The following is a 24,223-nucleotide window of genomic DNA, read 5'->3' as shown; positions in this document are numbered from 1 at the left end:
GGTGGATTCTCTGACATCATGTTAAGTCTTAGTAGACAAATTATTTTTATCCTGCATATGAAAAACATCAATGTAAATAATACTGAGATTGTCTAAGGTTTCAATAAAGAAAATTTGGGACCACAAATAAATAATAAAGAATTCAGTCTCATGTGAAGTAAATACATATTAAGAATTACACTTTCCGATCAGCTTTAAAAAGTAATATAAAACAATGCCTGCAACTGGGACCTCAGAAAATAATGTTTGATGGAAGATTTCTGTGTTATTATTCATCCTTCACCCTGTCCTGCAACATTGAGCAAGTCAAGAAATGTATTTTTTCTTTTTTATCTTACTTTAATTTAACTTTTATTTTCAAAATGGTGTATAAAATATAATTTTTACTAAATGAACATTTCCTAAATATGAGAATTTGTTGAGCTCTTGAGGAGGTAAATAAATTATAGCAAGTAAAAAGATAATGAAAAGCCCTGTAGTGATAGATTCTGGATATATCATCACTATACCACATCATAAATAATAGTTTCTTCCTTGCACATAATATTTTCCTGGTACTTACAGTAAATCTCTATCTCCTCTCTCCTTCAATGATAGATAACAAATAATGTTTCTTATGACAAATTCTGGGTTCAGAAGGCCTGTTTTCACCCTTCCTATCACACAACACTTCCATTTAGTTCACACTGTTGTGGGTTTTTGTTTTTTGATACTTATTGTTTAACTTGTAAGCTCTTTCTTTTCTCTTTTTGGGCCATGCCAAGTGGCATGTGGGATCTTAGTTTCCCCAACCAAGAATTTAACCCAGGCCCTAGACCTGCCTCTTGAAAAACCTATATGCAGTTCAGGAAGCAACAGTTAGAACTGGACATGGAAAAACAGACCGGTTCCAAATAGGAAAATGAGTACGCCAAGGCTGTATACTGTCACCCTGCTTTCTTAACTTATATGCAGAGTACATCATGAGAAATGCTAAGCTGGAAGAAGCACAAGCTGGAATCAAGATTGCCAGGAGAAATATCAATAACTTCAGATATGCAGATGAGACCACCCTTATAGCAGAAAGTGAAGAGGAACTAAAAAGCCTCTTGATGAAAGTGAAAGAGGAGAGTGAAAATGTTGGCTTAAAGCTCAACATTCAGAAAACAAAGATCATGGCATCCAGTCCCATCATTTCATGGGAAATAGATGGGGAAACAGTGGAAACAGTGTCAGACTTTATTTTTTGTGGCTCCAAAATCACTGCAGATGGTGACTGCAGCCATGAAATTAAAAGAAGCTTACTCCTTGGAAGGAAAGTTATGACCAACCTAGATAGCATATTCAAAAGCAGAGACATTACTTTGCCAACAAAGATCCGTCTGGTCAAGGCTATGGTTTTTCCAGTAGTCATGTATGGATGTGAGAGTTGGACTGTGAAGAAAGCTGAGAGCCGAAGAATTGATGCTTTTGAACTGTGGTGTTGTAGAAGACTCTTGAGAGTCCCTTTGACTGCAAGGAGATCCAACCAGTCCTTTCTAAAGGAGATCAGCCCTGGGTGTTCTTTGGAAGGAATGATGCTAAAGCTGAAACTCCAGTACTTTGGCCACCTCATGCGAGGAGTTGACTCATTGGAAAAGACTCTGATGCTGGGAGGGATTGGGAGTCGGAGGAGAATGGGACGACAGAGGATGAGATGGCTGGATGGCATCACCTACTCGATGGAAGTGAGTTTGGGTGAACTGTGGGAGTTGGTGATGGACACGGAGACCTGGCGTGCTTCAATTCATGGGGTCACAAAGAGTCAGACACGACTGAGCGACTGAACTGAACTGAACTGAACTTGTATTGAAAGTGCTGAGTCCTAACCACCAGATCACCAGAGAATTACCTTGTAAACTCTTAATAAACTTAATCTACCCTCTGTCTTAATGGGCTTCATTTATTCATCAGTATCCCACGCAGACGAAATAGAAGAAATTAAAATAATACTCAAGCACTGTCATTACCTTCTTGCTGAATGTTTACAAAACTTTCTAAGCCCAACTTTCTCTCAAAGTCATGTCCAAACCCCAGTCATTCCCAGGACTCCAACTATTTCTTCTTTTTCAGTGACTCCAAGTGGACACCTGCACCTCTCACAGCCCTCTTTGGCTCTGTGCACCTCATCATGGTGCCTTGTAGGCAACTTAACTTCAGTGTTTCAAAGGCCACTCTCCACTTTCTTCCCCCACAAATCTGTGCTTCTTTTTGGCCCTTGTCTTGGTTAACAGCATCACTATTCACTCAGGGGCCGAGGCTGACAACTTGAGAGAAAGCTGATGCATGGGGAGGCAGCCGAAGAGAACTGGTTGGGATGAATGGAGACCAGTCACTGTCCCTCCAACTTCTGCCTTCTCTGGATTTTCAGTCACACCTCAGAGGACCGAGGGCTTGTCCACCTTCCCCAAGTTCCCTGTGACAGCTTCATGGTCATGTTCTCAGTCTACAAGATCTCCCTTATTTCTTACTCTCTGCCCTGTGGCAAGCTTTATGATCCCAGAACACAGGTCTGATGTAGAGCCTTTAGACAACTGCCACAGTGCTGTCTGACCTCCGTTTCTTGCCTGTATTTCCTGACACCATCTCTCCATTTATCCCCTCTAGTCACCTGGAACCATTCATTTTTCTCTCCAAGTAGTGTCAACTTCTGACCTTTGCTCTTCTCTATCACACTTCCATTTCTCCTAGGAATGCCCCCTCCTTCCTCTCTGTTTAGCCCTCACTGATGGGGAAAGAAACAGTGTCAGACTTTATTTTCTGTGGCTCCAAAATCACTGCAGATGGTGACTGCAGCCATGAAATTAAAAGAAGCTTGCTCCTTGGAAGGAAAGTTATGACCAACCTAGATAGTATATTCAGAGAGATGTTATGGGGAGGGAGGTGGGAGGGGGGTTCATGTTTGGGAACGCATGTAAGAATTAAAGATTTTAAAATTAAAAAAAAAAAAGAAAAAAATTATCTAAAATAAAACAAAAGCTGAAGAAAACAGTGATGAAAGTAGCAAACTGTCATGGGACAATATCTTGCATCCAACATATGTAATTGGGGTCCCAAATGGAAGGAAAGGAGAAATGTTTGCTCAAAAACTGTTTGATGTGATAGTGGTCAATAATTTTCTAAGATTAATAAATGATGACAAAATATAAAAAAAAATAAAAAATAAAAATAAAAAACTAATTAAAAAATAAATAAAATAAATTAATTAATTTAAAAAATAGATAGTATATTCAAAAGCAGAGACATCACTTTGCCAACAAAGGTCCATCTGGTCAAGGCTATGGTTTTTCCAGTGGTCATGTATGGATGTGAGAGTTGGACTGTGAAGAAAGCTGAGAGCCGAAGAATTGATGGTTTTGAACTGTGGTGTTGGAGAAGACTCTTGAGAGTCCCTTGGACTGCAAGGAGATCCAAAAAGTCCATTCTGAAGGAGATCAGTCCTGGGTGTTCTTTGGAAGGACTGATGCTGAAGCTGAAACTCCAGTACTGTGGCTACCTCATGCGAAGAGTTGACTCACTGGAAAAGACTCTGATGCTGGGAGGGATTGGGGGCAGGAGGAGAAGGGGACAATAGAGGATGAGATGGCTGGATGGCATCACTGACTCGATGGACGTGAGTTTGAGTAAACTCCAGGAGTTGGTGATGCGCAGGGAGGCCTGGTGTGCTGCAATTCATGGGGTCGCAAAGAGTTGGATATGACCGAGCAACTGAATTGAACTGAACCCAGCTCAAATGTCACCCATGTCACCTCTTCTTTGAAGAATTTATGGGCTCTCCAAAAATGTAACTGTTTTCTTCCTTGGGCTCCCATAGCATTCTGTTGATCTGGCAGCAAAACTTTTGTCAGATGGGACACAGGGGTTCTTCTCTCCTGAGTGAACTTACCTCCTTACTTACCAGGACCTTGACAGTGACCAGTATGTGCTTGTTAAGTGAATGGATGGACTTAATGAAAAACAGATGAGTGGATGTACTTGTTAGAGTTGTGTGGGGAAGGTTGATTTGGAGGCTGCTTATAAATGTGACTCTTTCATGCTCCTTGTGTTTCCAGCAGGATGCCACCATGGTGATTAACCCATCCTGAAGCTGTTTCCACACCTTAGCTGGGTAAACAACGCCTGATCTATAGAAAGTCAACATAAATGAGATTGAGCGTTACATACTGAACACATATAGCACATCAGATCTTGTGGGTAGGTCCATAAAAATGAAATTCCCAATGCCCACAGCAGACCCACAAACACTATATTATTATTAAACTCTTGAGTATACCTACTTGCCAGCTCAGCCCTATTCCATAGTCTGAAATATCTGGGAGCCAGTGTACTTCCAGCTCTAAGATGTTTCAGAAATGACTGGTGGTTGGAACAAGGAGGAAAGTATTCATGAAGGAGGAGAAAGACCTCAGATGCTCTCTGAAGAATGAGTGGGATTTAGTTGATGTAATAGAGAGGGCAGGCAAAGCACTTCATGCAGGAAAACTGGGAATAACCTAAGTGTCCACTGACAGATGAATGGATAAGGAAAATGTGATGTGTATACAAAATGAGATACTTCTAAGGCAAAAAAGAATGAAGTAATGCCATTTAGAGCAACATGGATGGACCTAGAGATTATCATAGTAAGTGAACTAAGTCAGAAAGAGAAAGACAAGTATCATATGATATTGCTTCTAAGTGGAATCTAAAAAAAATGATACAAATGAACTTATTTACAAAACAGAGAGACACTCACAGACTTAGAAAACAAACATGGTTATCAAAAGGGAAACATAGGGGGAGGAATGAATTAAGAGTTTGGAATTAAAATATACACAGTATTATATATAAAATAGGTAATCAACAAGGACCTACTGGATAGCATAGGGAACTCTACTCAGTATTCTGTAACAACCTATAAGGGAAAAGAATCTGGGAAAGAATGAATGCATGTATACGTATAATGGGATCATTTTGCTGCACACTTGAAATTAACTCATTATAAATGAGCTATGTATGATTGTGTGTACTCAGTCCTTCAGTCATGTCCAGCCCTTTGCAACCCAATGGACTGTAGCCTGCCAGGCTCCTCTGTCTGTGGATTCTCCAGGCAAGAATACTGGAGTAGGTTGCCATTTCCTTCTCCAGGGAATCTTCCCAACCCAAGGATCGAACCCATGTCTCCTGCATTGCAGGTAAACTCTTTCCTGCTGAGTCACCATGGGAGCCCATTACATCAACTATGTATGTGCGTGTTAGTCACTTAGTCGTGTCCAACTCCTTGCAACCCCATGAACTGCAGCTCACCAGGCTCCTCTGGCCATGGAATTCTCTAGGCAAGAATACTAGCGTGGGTTGCCATTCTCTTCTCCAGTAAATCAACTATACCCCAATATAAAGTAAAAATTAAGTTTTTTAAAGGCTTTTTGTAAAGATATGGTGGTAGGAACAGGCATTGGGTATGTCAAGAGAACTTATCAACATGGCTGAATAGACGGGCTGATGAAGAGGCACTTGGCATTCTGAGTTGGGGCCATGTTTCCTAGAGTCTGCAATAGTGTTTAAGTAAGGAAATATGCTTCCCTGGTAAGTAAGGGAATGGGCTTCCCTGATACATCAGTTGGTAAAGAATCCTCCTCCAATGCTGGGAACCCTGGTTGGATTCCTGGGTGTGGAAGATCCGCTGGAGAAGGGATAGGCTACCCACTCCAGTATTCTGGCCTGGAGAATTCCAAGAGTTGGACAGGACTAAGTGACTTTCACTTTCAAGGGAACATGTATAATGAAGGTATGCTTTTAAAAAGTTTTCAAGGGTGTATCAGATAACCTTCCTCCTAATTGCCTAAAGAATGTAGATAGAGAGGAGAAAGACATGGCAACCCACTCTAGCATTCTTGCCTGAGAAATCCCATGGACACAGAAGTCTGGCAGGCTGCAGTCTGTGAGGTCACAAAGAGTCGGACATAACTTAGCGACTAAACAGCAACGACAAAAATTATCTGTCTTACTAACCGCAAGACCACATCTTTCTTTCTAAACAATAGCAGAAACAGCACAGGACTTCCCTGGTGGTACAGTGGATAAGAATCAGCCTGCCAATGCAGGGCACACGGGTTTGATCCCTGGTCCAGGAAGACCCCTTCTGCCACAGAGCAGCTAAGTCAGTGTGCCACACCTCCTGAACCCATGTTCCACAGCACTGAAGCCTGGAAGCCTAGAGCCTGTGCTCCACAACAGAAGCCACTGCACCAAGAAGCCATGCACTGCACCTGGAGAATAGCCCCCACTGGCCACAACTAGAGACAGCCCAAGTGCAGCGATGGAGACCCAGTGTAACCAAAAGTAAATAAAATAAATACATTTTTAAGAGTAGCACCAGCACAGAACCTCCTAGTTACCCAACTCAGTGAACTCTAGATCTTACAGTACTATACTTGAAAATCTTCCCACATTTATTTCTCTTTAAAATGTAGAAAATTGTAAGAGTGACTCATCACATGCAAAAACACCTCTGATGTCAATACAGGTCACCTGTATCTGGCTGCAGCAGCTAATATTGAGGCAGAGGACAGTAAAATTAAACACTTCATGAGTTTTTACTCATTCTTCATTCAAATATTTGGGTGTTTAGTATGTGACAGGAACTGGCTTAGGTGTTTGTTTTATTCATTCGGTTCAGTTCAGTTGTGTCTGACTCTTTGCGACTCCATGGACTGCAGCACACCAGGCCTCCCGTGCATCACCATTTTATTCACTGATATATATCAAAGATACAACCAACCACCACCCACCTACTCATCTATGAAATTAACTTTGGGAAGAAGGAGGGGTGAAGAGGTAGGAACAAGATGAGAACAAATATCTTATTAGATCCAATTTCCCTCTTATATTAGCTGAAACATTAAAATTACAGTTAACACATTCTGTCATAAGATTAACAAGTGCTGAAGAGGACCTGTTGCCTGAATGCCCTTTACAACAGCTACAGCAGTGGCCTTCTTACTTTTGCTTGATTTTTTTCTACCAACTGTCCTTAAGCCAAAAGCTAGTTCCTTATGCCTTCTCTATTTGGTCAAGCTGTGCCCTGTAGGACACCTCAAAAATAAGTCTACTTCCCACATGTAACAATCTTTCAAATTTGTCTGTGTGTATATATTTATATGGGGTTAGTAAGATACATATATATATATATATATGTATATATATATATATCTGTTTTAAATCCATTTATCTGTCAGTGGACACATGGGTTGATTCCACCTTTTGGCTCTTATTGTTTAATTTTGCATGTATACTTAAGAAGAATGTGTATTTTGTTGTCGGATATTTTATATCGGGGTATAGTTGATTTGCCTGGAGAAGGGAATGGCAAACCAGAACACTCTACCTGGTTTGTGTTATTAAAGTCCTCTAGTTCCTTACTTCTGTCTGGTTGTTCTATCCAGTATTGAGGATGAGATATTGATTTCTCCAATTCTTATTGTAGAGTTGTATTTCTCTTTTCAATATTATCAAATTTTGCTTCATATATTTTCCCAGTTTTAACAGCATATAATTGACAGGTGAAGTTGTATATATTTAAAAAATAAAATGAGAATGTAGACAGAGGACCTGTTCCAGGAAGGGAGCTATCACCATAGATGAGCGTAGTATACAGTAGGCATGGAGACAGGGAGAAACCCAGTAAAGTCTGTTTTCTAAAGTTCATCTCTGTTTCTCATTGTCTCTGCTTGACCCAGCAACCATTTAAGTAACAAACGCTCTTCTATCTTCACGTGAAGTGCCTTTCTTCCCTTTGAAGTCCTAAACCACTACTCCTAACATTCTTTTTGTCTTTAGCTGAAGATGGTATTTAAGGCGAGGGCTTCAGTCGTTTGGGGAGTTAGTTTTCCTGGGCCTCTCATGTATGTGCGTGCTAAATTGCTTCAGTCATGTCCAACTCTTTGCAACCCTATAGACTCTAGTCCACCAGGCTCTTCGGTCCATGACATTTTCCAGGCAAGAATACTGGAGTGGGTTGTCATGCCCTCTTCCAGTGGATCTTCCCAACCCAGGGATTGAACCCACATCTCTTTGGTCTCCTGCATTGACAGGCAGGTTCTTTACCACTAGCACCACCTGGGAAGCTCCCATATATACTTGTTACCAAACTTTTATTTTCTTCTGTTAATCTGTCTCATGTCAATTGAATTCTGAAACCACCCAGAAGAATCTAGATGGGTACAGGACAATGTCTTTCTACCCAACACCAACAAAAAGTTGACTGAAATAAAGGCTTGAAGTGAGGACAATCAAGCTTGAAGTTAGCGTGGTGGCAGAGAATGGGAAGGAAGAAGCAGAGGCAAGGAGCAAAATCAGCAAGGGAAGGAGAGACTGGTGGGATGCAGACCATGGGAAGGAGCATGAAGTGTGACTCCAAGAGAAAGGATGATACAACCTTCAGAGACAGAATCATGGAAAGAAAGCAGGCTGATATGAAAGAAGGAGGCTTGGTTTGTAATTATTTTGGGTCTAAAAGTACTATAGAGAAGAATAGGGCTGCTGCTGTAGAGAGGAGACACACTAGAAACAGGAATTTCGGAATCATGTTTATAGAAATAATGGCTAAAGCTGTGAGAATGTTTGAGGTTTCCAAGAGAGGGCATAGTAAGAGAGGGGCCAGGAATGTCTGGAGTCAAAAGTAGGAACATAAAAGGGGCCAAAAAAGAGCCTTAGGATGTGAGCAGGACCACAAATGTAACATTGTTTAGACCAGGATGGAAAACCTTTCAAGGGTCAGATTGAATGCTGGATACAAATATGAAAAATATAGCATGGAAAAACTGACAGCATTTGATCATGGTGTCGCAGATGATCTGAGAAAGTGTGGTTTCTGCAGATGTGGAGGTCAGAACAGAGGATGGCCACCATGGGACTTAGTCATTGGAGAATCTTCCTGTGAAAATAAAGATGAACAGTCCAAGCTGGAGAAAGAACCAAAGCATATCAGGAAGCCTGAACCTCTAGAGTGTGATGGCAGAGAGCAGCAAATCTGTGCTGAACAGATGACAAGCTAGAAATAAGAGCAGCTCAGTGGAGATGCTGTGAGCAGGACTGCCCTGGAGAGCTGTCTAGAAATAAAAGGCTTAGCATCTCCTCCTTGCTTTGCAGCCTGTGGCTGTAGGATGGGAGCATCCTTTCATTCTACGGCTTCAGTTCTCTGCACACAGTGCGCTGAGAGCAACCCTGCCCAGATCTCCACCCCAGGGCCCAGCGTCACTACTGGCAAATGCATTCAGACTTCTGCTCATCAGGAGAGATGGCATCATTCGTTCTCAGGATGCTTTGACCCATGAGTCACACGTGTTGCTTTTCCAGTCACTTCCGCTGATGGCAAAGAAAGGATTTATAAGAATAAGGGACAAAATGAGTTTCAGAGGAATAAATATTTTATTTCCTTATAAATGTGGCCCAAGCTTCTTGAGCAAACAGAATTTTTCTATATTTTCTAAATTTTTCTATATTTTCTAAAATTTTCTATATTTTTCTAAATTTTTCTAATTTTTCTCGGATTCCTCTGGGGAGGGGATGTGGCATGCAGCGCAGACAGACAGGCCAGGAGAGAAACTCCTGGAGAGCAGGGGGAGAGAAGGTGAGGGGAGAGGGGTGACCCTCTGCCACAGGCTAGGACCCCGTGGCACTCACCACGTGTTCTTGCGGCTAGATTTCCTCATTAGTTAAACAGTAAAACAGCGCAAACCTCATAAGGCTGTCACGGAATTCAGTCAGTCACTGTACATGAAGTCTTCAAAACAGGAGGCACTCTGTAGGCTTTATGAGAGTGCAGCCTGGAGCACCAGCGGCAGCCAGGAACGTAACGGTGTCTGCTGCAGAGCTCCGCAAGGGAGGTGTATCTGCACTGACCAGAAAGAGCTCTTGTGCTTTGGTCCCATCTGTACCCACCTGAGACGGTAAACTCTGGAAGAAATGGAGCCATGTTGCTATGACCAATGGCTGTATTCCCAGAACTTTGTCCCTGGAACATCATAGGCAATTTAAAGATATTTTTTGAATGTATGCTAGTGGGTGGGTGGATGGCTGGAAAAATAAATAGAAGTATGGAGGGAGGGAAGGAGAGAAGAAATGGGAGGGCTATCCAAAGACACACATGGAAGGAAGAACAGAGGATGAAGAGAGGGAAGGGAGGATGGAGGGAGGGAGGCTCTAATGCTCTGTTTCTTAAAACCTGCGGCATGGCCTGGGGTCCATCGCCTTCTATTGTAAAGGGTGTTTTGCAGAAGGAAAAAAGAAGGAAGTGTTTTACATTTGGATTGCTCTGTAGTCTGTCCTAATTGTCAATAGAATATACCTGCTCTTTGCCGGTTATTTCTTTGTGAAAATCCCTGGTGGCTCAATGGTAAAGAATCTGCCTGCCAATGCAGGAGATGTGGGTTCAACTCCTGGGTCGGGAAGATTCCCTGAGGAAGGAAATGGCAACCCACTCCAGTATTCTTGCCTGGAGAATCCCATGGACAGAGGAGCCTGGCTAGCTAGAATCCATGGAGTTACAAAGACTCAGACACAACTGAGCAACTAAACAGCAGTGGACACCACCTGCTCTTTGCTGGTGGGCAGCATGTTCTCTCGCCTCAGAGATTCAGAGTCCCCAGGCATCTCCCCTCCCTGCTTCTCTTGCTCTCTTGCTCTCGCCCACATTTCCATATATGATAAGCTACTTGACTGGCTGAGTGTGAATTTCAACTTGATTTCTCATTGGCCACTGGCATTTCCCAGGACCACTCAACAGCACAGACTGAAACACAGCTCATCTTTCCTCTTCCTGTAATTGCTTGCTTAGCAGTTTCCAGCAACATTTCCCTCATGATTATTATGTTGGTCTTTCCAGATGCAGTTTTCTACAAATGAGTTCAAGTTGTTTGCTTTTTCAGTTGACAAATTATAACAGATAAATGCCACCAATTACTGAACAAATAATTAAGATTCAAGAAGGATTTGCCCAAAGGCATTCTTGATGTGGTTGACTTGGAAATTCTTGGACTCAGTTTGTACACTGCTTGGAGCATAAGCACCCTCACAGTGTGTTTAAGAAGTGAGGTTTTACCTGCCTCTGCTGGCTTTCTCTCTTGACTGTTTGCAAAAGCTGAAGTTGGCCTTGCATCTCTTGGATTACACACAGACACACACACACACACACACACACACCAAAAAAAAAAAAATTGCAAGGAATAGCTTTGCAGTGTGGGCCTCCCAGTCAGAAGACATAATTGCCAGACCTGATCTTGGAAAGCCTTCTATCCTGTCCAAGTCTCAGACTTCACACATGAAAAATGTGTGCAGCAAACCCTGTACCACCAGAGTGCCATGGAGACTGGATGGGATCGTGTATTTGGGGAAAGCAAGCAGCAAGAAGAGTTGCCTCTGAATTTGATCTGCCCTATACTTACCTCGGAATTGTCTACAAAAAGCCCACTTTGCTAAGATAGCCATCAGAAAGTATAAGGCAACATCTCTTTATTAAATCACTGATTTCTCAATCACTGCCCAGTGTTACAGTGGTTATTTTTAAAAACAGAAAGATTCAGAAAAGCCAGCACTTGCCTCCAAGAACAGAGAGCAGGGAGGTGTTAGCACAGGACTCTGAGCTCCTGTGCAAAAGTGAGTGTGACTGTGGTGAGTGTGCCAGACACTGGCATGGTGAGCCAGCATGGCTGACAGCCAGTCCAGTGTCAATCAAATACCTGCTCAGTGATGCTGTCGTGTATCTCCCACAAGGATTACTAACTAAAAAAATTTGAAATCCAATAAAAACAGTTAGTATAACTACACTGGAACAATTGCTTTTATCCAGAAAGCATTGCTGCCTCTTGTGGTGCTTCCCTTTCTCATTCATCACAAAGCCTCAGGTCTGTCACTGTGAAGATCGATCACCTGTGGACTAAAGATGCCGTCATCATTGTCATCAGTAAACACACAGTTGGTGTAGACTCAACCCTGGTAGCAGCCATCACATGTGGATGGGAGAAGGGGGTTTTAAAAATCTTAAAAATATAATGCCAAATAGCAAATTGTTTGGGGGGGATTTTTTATTAAATTGCTTTTGGTTTTGTTATTTTTTTAAAATAACTGTTTGGTTTTGAGTCAAATTATTCTCAAAGACTGAGCTTGTTTTTGCCAATAATGTATTAAACACAGCTTCACTGCTAGATTATAACTTACAATATTTCACAAATAGCATACAAAATAATGGTTCTCAATAAGCCAATAAACGAATAACACACTTCAAACCAATAATAGATTAATTACACTGTTGTTCCAGGCAGAAAGGAGGTGAAAGGAATAAAGTCCAAAGTTAGCTGATGTGTACCTTTCTGCAAGTTTGTCCTTGTAATCACTTTCACTTTCACTTAGCCAATCAAGAGCTGAAGTCCAGCTGCTTATGCGAAGACTAAGTCCCATTTACTAACAGAAGGATGCCAGCAGAGAGGAGCTCATGGCTTGCACCACTGCCTACAAGGAGTGTCCTCTCCAAGGCAGGAACAGACGTCCCTTCCTTCCTGAGACTGCTGCCCGGTTGAACCCCACTGTCTCCAAGAAAGTCCTGGCTGAAGCAGAAACTAGTGTCTCAAGACATTCGGAGAGACCTATTTAGGTAAGCAGGAAGCATAAACAAGTAGATTTGAAATTGTAACCAATGCACAACAGTAATGTTTGCTGCAAATGACTTCGGAACATTCTGTGTTACTGAAACTCGGGTACAGCTGTTTACCACTTGAAAGCCAGTACTTAGGCAATATTCGTAGAAAGGAATGGTTGCTTTATTTTGGAGGCTAGCAACCAGGGGAGACAGCGGGTTAGTGTCCAAAGGCAAACTAGCTCCTGCTGATCAGTGGGCAAGAGTTTTTATTAATAAAGGGGAGTTTCAGAGGTATATAGAAGAGGAAACAGCTACATGCACAATAGCACAGTCAGTTCTAACAGACATGTGGTGGTCTGATCATAGTCATTTTCATTGTTTTAAGTAAAGTTGATCTTTAGTTCTAGGGGTTTTTTTCCCATTTCCTTGGAACCAGTTCTTAGAATTGTGGCAGCTTAGGTCCATAAGGTCACAGACTGAAGTGACTTAGCACACACGTATGTCATAGCTACAGTCTGGTTATAATGTAGATAACTTTTTCCAGCTGGTGGGGGTTTTAGTATCTAAAAAACAGCTCAAAGGTTATGGCTGAGTATTATCTATAGCCTTTGAGAAAGAACTAAAGGTTTTTTACTTTATGACCAAGCTATTTTTGTTTGGTCCTGTTTGACTGCTTTCTTTCCTTTGCACCCACATTTTCTCACTTCTTTGATTAAATTCATTCTTTGGCTAAAGGTTTTCTGCAGACAAAAGGCAGACTGAGGACCTGGGGGAGTCTGTCCACGGAAAGCCCCATATGTTTTATCATGTGTGATTCCTTAAAATCTTCATTCCGTATTCATCACTGTGGTGCAATTGATTTAGACAAATTATATATAATCAAGCAAGTTATGCCCAGGGACTTCCCAGGTGGCGCTAGCAGTAAAGAACCTGCCTGCTGAAGCAGGAGATGTAAGAGACATGAATTCAATCCCTGGGTCTGGAGGAGGGCGTGGCAACCCACCCCAGTATTCTTGCCTGGAGAATCCCATGGTCAGAGGAGCCTGGCAGGCTACAGTCCACAGGGTTGCAAAGAGGCAGACACAACTGAAGCAACTGAGCATGCACACATGCACAGCACTCTCAGGTGCGGGGTGGAGCGGAGGAGCAGGGGGTGCCCAAGGACATCATGTTGCGGTCCACTGGTTCTTTCATCTGATGCACTGGTTGTTTATGCAGACCTGCTGAGCAAGCAATTGTGAACAAAGACAAATGTGGCTCTTCCTCAAAGAGGCCTCAGACTAGTGAGGGGACAGGAGTCATCTTGCGTGACATTATTGCAGTGATCCAGACAGTCCTTGGGGCTTGGGAAAGTTGGTGATCGCAGATGTGCCCTGGCCTGGTTGATCACAGCTGAGGTAAGGTAATGTAAGAACTGACCACCTGGCCAGGGAGGTTGGGACCAAAGGGAACAGCAGGGCACAGGGAGGGAGCATAGCACCTCAGAGCAGCCAAAGAGTGACTGGGGCATTTGGAGCTCAGAAGGAGAGGGGGAGGGTGACAGGCATCTGAGCAGGGTGCACAGGCCCAGGACAGGGAGGGGACAGTGGTTAGATTTGCCCTTCACAGGTCATGTTGCCGTCCTTGCGGAGACTAGTCTGGGGAGACGGCTGTACTCTATCAATGACAGGGTGGGGGTGTCAGCTGAGGCCCTGGAGCCCAGAGGCTGCGATTGGAGAATGCTCAGACTTCCATGAAGTAAACAGAAGGACAAAAGAGGCATAGGCCACATGGCACCAAAGTAACGAGGCGGGTCTTGAGTGCCAACAACTGGGCCACAGTGGCCTTTTTCCAAGCAGCAGTGAGAGATGCTTTCTAGCCAAACCTCCAAGGGCAGGACCGCTGACCTGGAGAACAGAGCCAGGGCCACAGGTGTGTTCTCCCTCACTCTGTGGGTGTGAAGCCATGACAAGTGCCCAGGGATGACAAAGGAGAGGAACTACAGGTCTCAGCCATGGTCTCCAGAGGCGGGGCTGCCAGCCATTCTAATCTTTCAAAGAGAAAGTGCAACTCTGTGTGATACATCTGTAGAATCATAACAACACAGGGAACACGGGGATTCATTCCTCCAGGATGAGCTCAAACCCCTGAAGGAGGCAGCCTGTGTAACAGCACACCAGCTTTGCAGAGGCACAGAGAGCTTTGCAGACCTCCGCTGGACATTATCATTCTCCAGGAGAAAGAAAAGGGCCCTGTTGCTCTCCTGGGCCTCTCACCAGCTCCTTCTCCAGCTTCTCTTTGACAAACAGCCAGGCTCTCCAAACCTGGAACTGGACAAAATCCATGAGTATCCTTAGCAGTTCCAGCAGGAATTGGGGACTTCAATACTTCCTCCAAACAACAGCCCACATTTCTCTTCTGCATACCACTATGCTATTGCTTGGAAAGTGAAAGCATTTCTAAAGACAACGGCAGGATCAGGTCAGAAACAATATGTAAATGAAACATTATTTTACTTTATCTAAGCTGATAAATAATTCTGTCTATCAAAGTGGTACCAGGAATAATTTTCAGAGCTTTGTGGGTTTTTAAAACTCAAGTTCTGTGAGAGTCACAAAACCAAATGAGCATCAAGAAACTTGTATCCTGGCTCCCATAGTTAGATGAGCCTCAACCCAAACATGATCTGCAATAATTATCAGAAGGCTTGTTGTTTCAGGAGAGCACAGAATGCTCAGAGAACTCAGAGTTCCTTAGAACCATCTCTGGGAGCAGACCTGTCAGCTGAATCTCCTGCTCATGGAGAATACTGGGTGAATCACCTTCATTTCAAACCCACGTCTATTTCAGTTAAGGTAGAAACTTTGCAATAGCCTCTTTTCTTTGCTGGCCTAAATACAATGAGTTCATTGTAGACCTTATATTTCTGAAATTGCTTTTCAAAGTGTGATTCATACAAATCATTCTAAAGTAATTTACTGAAGAATCTTGTGGGAGTGCTGGGGCTCTGGGAAGGCTGCCCCAAGAGACGCTACTCTGGCACGTGGATGATTTTGAGCTGAGAACAGTCAAGACTCAAAAGATTCAGGAAGAACCTTTGAACTTCCCCCTAACAGCCCATAAGAATTTCGGAAACGAGGCCTGTTCCAAGAAGGCGCCTTCACCCCAGTTAACTATAGTGAAGTACTGGGTGCAATGAACAGGGAGAAACCCAGCAACACCCACTTGATCAGAGTCCTCTCTCAGTCCCCTTGTGTTTGAATGGCCCAGAAACACTTGTTTACCAAACATTAATTCTTTTTATCTCGGTGAGTTACCTTACTTCCCCTTGAAGCCCTGCATCCTCAGCTCTTCCTTGCTGCTGTCTTTGGAGTTCTTCATATTTACATGAATTCCAGTGTGCACTTAATACATCTGATCTTCTCCTGCTAATCTCCTTGATTCCATTTTATTTGCTAATCAGAAGATCTGAGAGGGCCAAAGAGGGGAACTCACTTTTGGGAGCAGCTACTGTAGGCTCACACAAGATGGTGGAGTAGAAAGATATGTGTTCATCATGTCTTGTGAGAACTCCGAAATTGCAACTAACCACTGAACAATCAACAACAGAAGAATGTAGGATCCCCTCAAAAAAGATACCCAACATCCAAGGGCAAAGGAGAAGCCCCAACAAGATAACAAGAAGGGAGAAATTGTGCTTAGCATCAAACTCCTTGTGCACTCCAGGACCCAGAGACCCCACAAGAGACCGAGTCAGACTGGCCTTTGACTGCTTGAGTGCTACCTAAAGAGGCATGGGTCAGCAGTGGCCTGATGCAGGGACAGGGGCTCTGGCTGCAGCAGACCTGGGAGGTGCAGCATGTGGCATCAGTCCTCTTGGAGGAGGTAGCCATCAGCCCCACCATAGAGCCACAAAGAAGACAACCCACAAACTGGAGAGCAATTATACCAAAGATGTTGTGAAAATGTTGCCAAGCTTCTACGGCACACAACAGACTACCCAACTTGGGGATCCCACAAAGGGACTGAAAACCCCCAGAGAATTTGACTTTGAAGGCCAGTGGGATTTGATTAAAGAAATCCCACAGGACTGGGGAAACAGACTCTTTGAGAGCACAGACAAAATCTTGTGTGCACAAGGACCCAAGAGAAAAGAGCACAGACCCCTCAAAAGACTGAGCCAGACTTGCATCAATTCAGTTCAGTTTCAGTTGTGTGCAACTCTTTGGGACCCCATGGACTGCAGCATGCCAGGCTTCCATGTCCATCATCAACTCCTGGAGTTTACACAAACTCATGTCCATTGAGTCAGTGATGCCATACAACCATCTCATCCTCTGTCATCCCCTTCTCTTCCCACCTTCAATCTTTCCCAGCAACAGAGTCTTTTCAAATGAGTCAGTTCTTCATGTCAGGTGGCCAAGTATTAGAGCTTCAGCACCAGTCCTTCCAATGAATATTCAGGACTGATTTCCTTTAGGATTGACTGGTTTGATCTCCTTGCAATCCAACGGACTCTCAAGAGTCTTCTCAAATAACACAATTCAAAAGCATAAATTCTTTGGTGCTCAGTTTTCTTTACAGTCCAACTCTCACACCCATACATGACTACTGGAAAGACAATAGTTTTGACTAGATGGACCTTTGTTGGCAAAGTAATGTTTCAGCTTTTTAATATGTTGTCTAGGTTGGTCATAGCTCTTTTCCAAGGTACAAGCGTCTTTTAATTTCATGGCTACAGTTACTATCTGCAGTGATTTTGGAGCCCTCCAAAATAAAGTCTGATACTGTTTCCATTGTTCCCCACAGATTCGCCATGAAGTGATGGAACTGGATGCCATGGTCTTTGTTTTCTGAATGTTGAGTTTTAAGCCAGCTTTTTCACTGTCCTTTTTTATTTTCATCAAGAGCCTCCTTAGATTTTCTTTGCTTCCTGCTGTAAGGGTGGTGTCATCTGCATATCTGAGGCTATTGATATTTCTCCCTGAAATCTTGATTCCAGCTTGTCCTTCATCCAGCCTGGCATTTTGCATGATGTACTCTGCATATAAGTTAAATAGCAGGGTGACAATATACAGCCTTGATGTACTCCATTCCCGATTTGGAACCAGTCTGTTGTTCCATGTGCAGTTCTAACTGTTGCTTCTTGACCTGAATACAGATTTCTCAGTAGGCAGGTAATGTTGTCTGGTATTCCCATATCTTGAGAATTTTCAACAGTTTTTTTTGTGGTCCAGAGTCAAAGGCATTGGGGTGGTCAATAAAGCAAAATAGCAGACTTGCCTGTGAGTATCTGAAAGTCTCTGGTAGAGGTATGGGTAGATGGTGGCCAGCCATGGGTTCAGGAACACTCAGTACAACAGTCCTCAGAGCCATGCTAACATAAACCAATTTGAAGGAAGTCATCATTACTGCCTTTATCCCTACCATAGTTTGGCCTCAGGCCAAACTACAGAGAGGGGACAAAGCCCCACCCATCAACAGAAAATTAGATTAAATATTTACTAAGCATAACTTTAGTAATGACAGAATGTAGTCCACTGGAGAAGGGAATGGCAAACCACTTCAGTATTCTTGCCTTGAGAACCCCATGAACAGTATGAAAAGGCAAAATGATAGAATACTGAAAAAGGAACTCCCCAGGTCAGTAGGTGCCCAATATGCTACTGGAGATCAGTAGAGAAATAACTCCAGAAAGAATGAAGGGATGAAGCCAAAGCAAAAACAATACCCAGCTGTGGATGTGACTGGTGATAGAAGCAAGGTCCGATGCTGTAAAGAGCAATAGTGCATAGGAACCTGGAATGTCAGGTCCATGAATCAAGGCAAATTGGAAGTGGTCAAACAAGAGATGGCACAAGTGAACGTCAACATTCTAGGAATCAGCTAACTAAAATGGACTGGAATGGGTGAATTTAACTCAGATGACCATTATGTCTACTACTGTGGGCAGGAATCCCTCAGAAGAAATGGAGTAGCAATCATGGTCAACAAAAGAGTCCCAAATGCAGTACTTGGATGCAATCTCAAAAATGACAGAATGATCTCTGTTCATCTCCAAGGCAAACCATTCAATATCACAGTTATCCAAGTCTATGCCACAAACAGTAATGCTGAGGAAGCTTAAGTTGAACGGTTTTATGAATACCTACAAGACCTTTTGGAACTAACACACAAAAAAGATGTCCTTTTTATTATAGGGAACTGGAATGCAAAAGTAGGAAGTCAAGAAACACCTGGAGTAACAGGCAGATTTGGCCTTGGAATGCAGAATGAAGCAGGGCAAAGACTAATAGAGTTGTGCCAAGAAAATGCACTGGTCATAGCAAACACCCTCTTCCAACAACACAAGAGAAGACTCTACACATGGACATCACCAGATGGTCAACACCAAAATCAGACTGATTCTATTCTTTGAAGCCAAAGATGGAGAAGCTCTATAGAGTCAACAAAAACAAGACCAGGAGCTGACTGTGGCTCAGATCATGAACTCCTTAGTACCAAATTCAGACTTAAATTGAAGAAAGCAGGGAAAACTGCTAGACCATTCAGGTATGACCTAAATCAAATCCCTTATGATTATACAGTGAAAGTGAGAAATAGATTTAAGGGCCTAGATGTGATAGCTAGAGTACCTGATGAACTATGGAATGAGGTTCATGACATTGTACAGGAGACAGGAATCAAGACCATCCCCATGGAAAAGAAATGCAAAAAAGCAAAATGGCTGTCTGGGGAGGCATTACAAATAGCTGTGAAAAGAAGAGAGGCGAAAAGCAAAGGAGAAAAGGAAAGATATAAGCATCTGAATGCAGAGTTGCAAAGAATAGCAAGAAGAGATAAGAAAGCCTTCTTCAGCAATCAGTGCAAAGAAATAGAGGAAAAGAACAGAATGGGAAAGACTAGAGATCTCTTCTAGAAAATTAGAGATACAAAGGGAATATTTCATGCAAAGATGGGCTCGATGAAGGACAGAAATGGTATGGACCTAACAGAAGCAGAAGATATTAAGAAGAGGTGTCAAGAATATGCAGAAGAACTGTACAAAAAAGATCTTCACAACCCAGATAACCACGATGGTGTGATCACTCATCTAGAGCCAGACATCCTGGAATGTGAAGTCAAGTGGGCCTTAGAAAGCATCTCTACGAACAAAGCTAGTGGAGGTGATAGAATTCTAGTTGAGCTGCTTCAAATCCTGAAAGATGATGCTGTGAAAGTGCTGCGCACAATATCCCAGCAATTTTGGAAAACTCAGCAGTGGCCACAGGACTGGAAAAAGTCAGTTTTCATTCCAATCCCAAAGAAAGGCAATGCCAAAGAATACTCCAACTACTGCACAATTGCACTCATCTCACATGCTAGTAAAGTAATGCTCAAAATTCTCCAAGCCAGGCTTCAGCAATACATGAATCATGAACTTCCTGATGTTCAAGCTGGTTTTAGAAAAGGCAGAGGAACCAGCGATCAAATTGCCAACATCTGCTGGACCATGGAAAAAGCAAGAGAGTTCCAGAAAAACCTCTATTTCTGCTTTATTGACTATGCCAAAGCCTTTGACTGTGTGGATCACAATAAACTGTGGAAAATTCTGAAAGAGATGGGAATACCAGAACACCTGACCTGCTTCTTGAGAAATCTGTATGCAGGTCAGGAAGCAACAGTTGGAACTGGACATGGAACAACAGACTGGTTCCAAATAGGAAAAGGAGTACGTCAAGGCTGTATATTGTCACCCTGCTTATTTAACTTCTGTGCAGAGTACATCATGAGAAACGCTGGACTGGAAGAAATACAAGGTGGAATCAAGATTGCTGGGAGAAATATCAATAACCTCAGATATGCAGATGACACCACCCTTATGGCAGAAAGTGAAGAGGAACTAAAAAGGCTCTTGATGAAAGTGAAAGTGGAGAGTGAAAATGTTGGCCTAAAGCTCAATATTCAGAAAATGAAGATCATGGCATCCGGTCCCATCACTTCATGAGAAATAGATGGGGAAACAGTGGAAACAGTGTCAGACTTTATTTTGGGGGGCTCTAAAATCACTGTAGATGGTGACTGCAGCCATGAAATTAGAAGACGCTTACTCCTTGGAAGAAAAGTTATGACCAACCTAGATAGTATAGTCAAAAGCAGAGACAATACTTTGCCAACTAAGGTCCTTCTAGTCAAGGCTATGGTTTTTCCTGTGGTCATGTATGGATGTGAGAGTTGGACTGTGAAGAACACAGAGCACTGAAGAATTGATGCATTTGAACTGTGGTGTTGGAGAAGACTCTTGAGAGTCCCTTGGACTGCAAGGAGATCCAACCAGTCCATTCTGAAGGAGATGAGCCCTAGGATTTCTTTGGAAGGAATGATGCTAAAGCTGAAACTCCAATACTTTGGCCACTTCATGCAAAGAGTTGACTCTCTGGAAAAGACTCTGATGCTGGGAGAGATTGGGGGCAGGAGGAGAAGGGGACGACTGAGGATGAGATGGCTGGATGGCATCACCGACTCAATGGACGTGAGTCTGAGTGAACTCTGGGAGTTGGTGATGGACAGGGAGGCCTGGCGTGCTGTGATTCATGGGGTCGCAAAGAGTCGGACACAACTGAGGGACTGAACTGAACTGAAAGCCTTTGAATGTGTGGATCACAACAAACTGGAAAATTCTTCAAGAGATGAGAATACCAGACCACCTTACCTGGCCCCTGAGAAATCTGTCAAGAAGCAACAATTAGAATTGGACATAGTACAATGAATTGGTTCCAAATTGCGAAGGGAGTACTTCAAGGCCATATATTGTCATCCTGCTTGATTAACTTCTATGCAGAATACATCATGAGAAATGCTGGACTGGATGAAGCACAAGCTGGAATCAAGATTTCAGGGAGAAATATCAATAACCTCAGAGTTTTAGATGACACCACCCTTATGGAGGAAAGTGAAGAGGAACTAAAGAGCCTCTTGATGAATGTGAAAGAGGAGTGTGAAAAAGCTGGCTTCAAATTCAACATTCAAAAAATGAAGATCATGGTATCCAGTCCCATTTCTCCATGGCAAATAGATGGGGAAACAATGCAAACAGTGAGAGACTATTTTTATTGGGCACCAAAATACTGCAGATGCTGACTGCAGTCATGTAATTAAAAGACACTTGATCCATGGAAAAACAGCCATGAAAATGTCTAGTAACCTAGACATTACTTTGCCAGCAAAGGTCCATCTAGTCAAAGCCATGTTTTTTCCAGCTGTCAGGTATGGATGTGAGAATTGCATCATAAAGAAAGCTGAGCATCGAAAAATTATTGCTTTTGAACTGTGGTGTTAGAGAAGAGTGTCCCTTGGACTGCAAGGAAATCAAATCATTCAATCCTAGAGGAAATCAGTCCTGAATATTCGCTGGAAGGACTGATATTGAAGCTGAAGCTCCAATACTTTGGCCACCTGATGTGAAGAGCTGACTCTTTGGCAAAGACCCTGATGCTGGGGAAGATAGAAAGTGGGAGGGGAAGGGGATTACAGAGAATGAGATGGTTGGATGGCATCACCGACTTGATCAACATGAGTTTGAACAAGCTCAGGGAGTTGTTTATGGACAGGGAAGCCTAGTGTGCTTCAGTCCATAGGGTTGCAAAGTGTTGGGCACAGACTGAGTGACTGAACTGAAGAGGGGAAAGAGGAGAAATGTCTTATGTGCTTTGGTGACTGAACCAGCTTTGAAGTCTTAGAGTGCCAAAATATCTTCAGTTATTCACACAGCCTTTGCTTTGTGGAAATGAATGAACCATCTGACTCCATGCCCCAGAGCTGTAGCTCCCAATGATGAGCTGACAGGCCCTGCCTCATCACGTAACTGCATTTGTCGCCAGTAGTCTGCCTCTCCATGGGCTGGCAGGAGGCTGCTATGGCTTTGGGAGAACCAACTTAGCCAGCTCTGGACATAAAAGTTTCAAATTCTCAGCTTTTAAGTTTTAGAAATAGTAAACAACTCCAGAGGCATATACAGACAAAAAGGTTTCAGGAAAATACTTGCTCAAGATCTTATAAGTGAGATGGAGAGGAACTGGGAGACAGCAAGACAGCTAGGTACTGATGGAGGGCTGGGGGGTTATCTTCTGCACTAAGACCCCTCATTCTTCTACACAGTCCCCACTCCAGCTCCACACTGGGCCTGTGGAGTTCCTCAGCTCTCTGGAGTATGGGCAAGATGGCAAACATTCCCTGCAGTTGCCCGGAAGAACTTAAGTGTGAGGTTGAGGGCCAGGATCTGGAAGGCCCTAGTCAAGAACAGGGACACCTCCCAGAGTGGGGCCTTGACCAGACCGTGTAGAAGATGCTGCGTGAACACCCAAGCTGGGGAGGTGTCCTCCTAGCTAGGAGATCAGGAAGCAGACTGTGTGAGAGGGCCCTGCCATTGCCCCTACGAACTCAGTCATCCTCCAAATGAGGAGGGGCAGGGGGATTTTGAATTTACCAGAAAACTCTAAATGGATGAGTGATTATTATTCTCATTATTATTGGAGTGGGAGTTTCATAAAATGTAAGGGACTTGAACTAGGGATTAAACTGAGTTATCAGTTTTCTTTTTGGCACCAAATTTTGTGACTTGAAACATTGTGCCCACCAGAGAATATTATATGACAAGTTAGCAAGCTCTGTGGGCTTCCCAGGTAGCTCAGTTGGTAAAGAATCTGCCTGCAGTGCAGGAGACCCCAGTTCAGTTCCTGGGTTGGGAAAATCCTCTGGAGAAGGGATAGGCTACCCACTCCAGTATCATTAGCACAGCACAGCAGACTAAAAGGCTGACAGAAAGAAGGGCTGCAGGGATGCGACATGTTCCTTGACATTCTCTCACTGTATCCCAGATTATACTGGCCATCAGAAAAATATTTGTACTATCATTTATTTTGGTAAAACCAGATAGTATAGATTGCATCCTGCCTTTCCTCAACAAGTCACATGTAAATCTCAAGTCAGCTGAGGTTTTTGTTTTTTAAGCCAGCTTTAGGGCTTGTTTTAAGGTAAATGGGGATTTGAGTTGGAGTGCCCCAGGCTCTCTTCCCCATCCAGGAGGACCTGGCGTGCCTTGGGAATTACTGTGCAGGATCTGTTGAGATGAAAGGATGTCCTGACACCCGTGGCCCATGAATGCTGCAGAGGCAGCTCTTCTGAAGCCAATAACCCAAAACTAGTTACCAATAACCCGAGTAATCCCAGGAGTGAATGGCCCTGCCGCTTTTGCAGCCTATGCTGAGATCAAATACACAGATAATTAAACATGATACAAATTTCTTACATGCAGTCTGCATTTGATATGGGTGTACATCTCCACTGTATAGCACGATGGCCTCTCCATACAATGTGTGTCTTGAATGTGACCATTTGAAATGAAGATGCAACAGAAGTGTGAGAATCACTCATCAGAGGGTGGGTACAAACGATGCTTAAAATTATCTTATTAATAGTACTTTATATTGATCACATGCTGAAATCATATTTTGAATTTGCTTGCGTGCTCAGTCTCTCAGTCATGTCCAACTCTTGGCGATTCCATGGACTGTAGCCCTCCAGGCTCCTCTGTCTATGGGATTTTCCAGGCAAGGCAAGAATACTGGAGTAGGT

At 43.2% G+C, this 24,223-nt stretch overlaps 1 long non-coding RNA gene across 1 annotated transcript in view; it reads left to right on the top strand.

Moving 5' to 3' along the window:
* Positions 1-12,411: 12,411 nt before the first annotated feature.
* Positions 12,412-24,223, top strand: part of LOC138423113 (uncharacterized) — a 42,725-nt gene continuing 30,913 nt past the window's right edge. Inside the window, exon 1 of the long non-coding RNA XR_011250134.1 lies at positions 12,412-12,646. This is a non-coding gene — a long non-coding RNA (uncharacterized lncRNA). The remainder of the gene's footprint in view (positions 12,647-24,223) is intronic.

Source organism: Ovis canadensis, chromosome 18 (assembly GCF_042477335.2).
Source record: "Ovis canadensis isolate MfBH-ARS-UI-01 breed Bighorn chromosome 18, ARS-UI_OviCan_v2, whole genome shotgun sequence".
In the NCBI taxonomy this organism is placed as follows: Eukaryota; Metazoa; Chordata; class Mammalia; order Artiodactyla; family Bovidae; genus Ovis; species Ovis canadensis.
Note: the sequence above shows the minus strand (reverse complement) of the source record. Positions and strands in the feature narration are given on the sequence as shown.